This window comes from Nematolebias whitei, chromosome 20 (assembly GCF_014905685.2).
Source record: "Nematolebias whitei isolate Nwh7 chromosome 20, NemWhi1, whole genome shotgun sequence".
Taxonomy (NCBI): domain Eukaryota; kingdom Metazoa; phylum Chordata; class Actinopteri; order Cyprinodontiformes; family Rivulidae; genus Nematolebias; species Nematolebias whitei.
In genome coordinates this window covers 582,684-583,279 of record NC_056517.1, presented here as the reverse complement: position 1 = coordinate 583,279, position 596 = coordinate 582,684, and positions in this window count along the sequence as shown.

The following is a 596-nucleotide window of genomic DNA, read 5'->3' as shown; positions in this document are numbered from 1 at the left end:
TTAAGTCAGCAATGAGTTAGTCTGATCACAAAACTTAGAAAAAGTTGCCTTTCTTTAAGTAAAACCTCAAAATTTTTATGAACTTAATGAAAAAAGAAAAAACGCTTGAATGTAGTTTCTGTCATTATCATCTCATTTGAGGAGGTCAGAGAAAGTGCTGAATTTGCACACTGAAAGCTCAAAGCTTGATCTATCAACAGTCCAATATGTTCAGACTCTTAAATGAGTCCGCGCAGCCAAATATCCCATTATTGCAGAAAACTTGTTGTGGATCTAATCTGTAGAGACATGGCTCATTTGGTATTTATTGAAAGGGCTCCCAATGAGCCACACTCTTTAAGCAGAAGCTGTCCAAAAATTAACATTTGAGGTTAATTATTTATGAAGCAGATCAATTCCTTTCAATGCGGTGTCATGAACCAGAGGCCGGATCGCAAACAACAACAACAACCACTGAGAGGGTTAAAAGATTTATTGTGAAATAAAATAAAACTCTGGAGTAGGTTCGGTTCTGGGCTGGTTCCGATCCTCTGATTGGTAGTTCGTGATTGGGTAGTGTTGTAGTGGCGGGCTGCCAGTAGAAGTAGAACTGATGT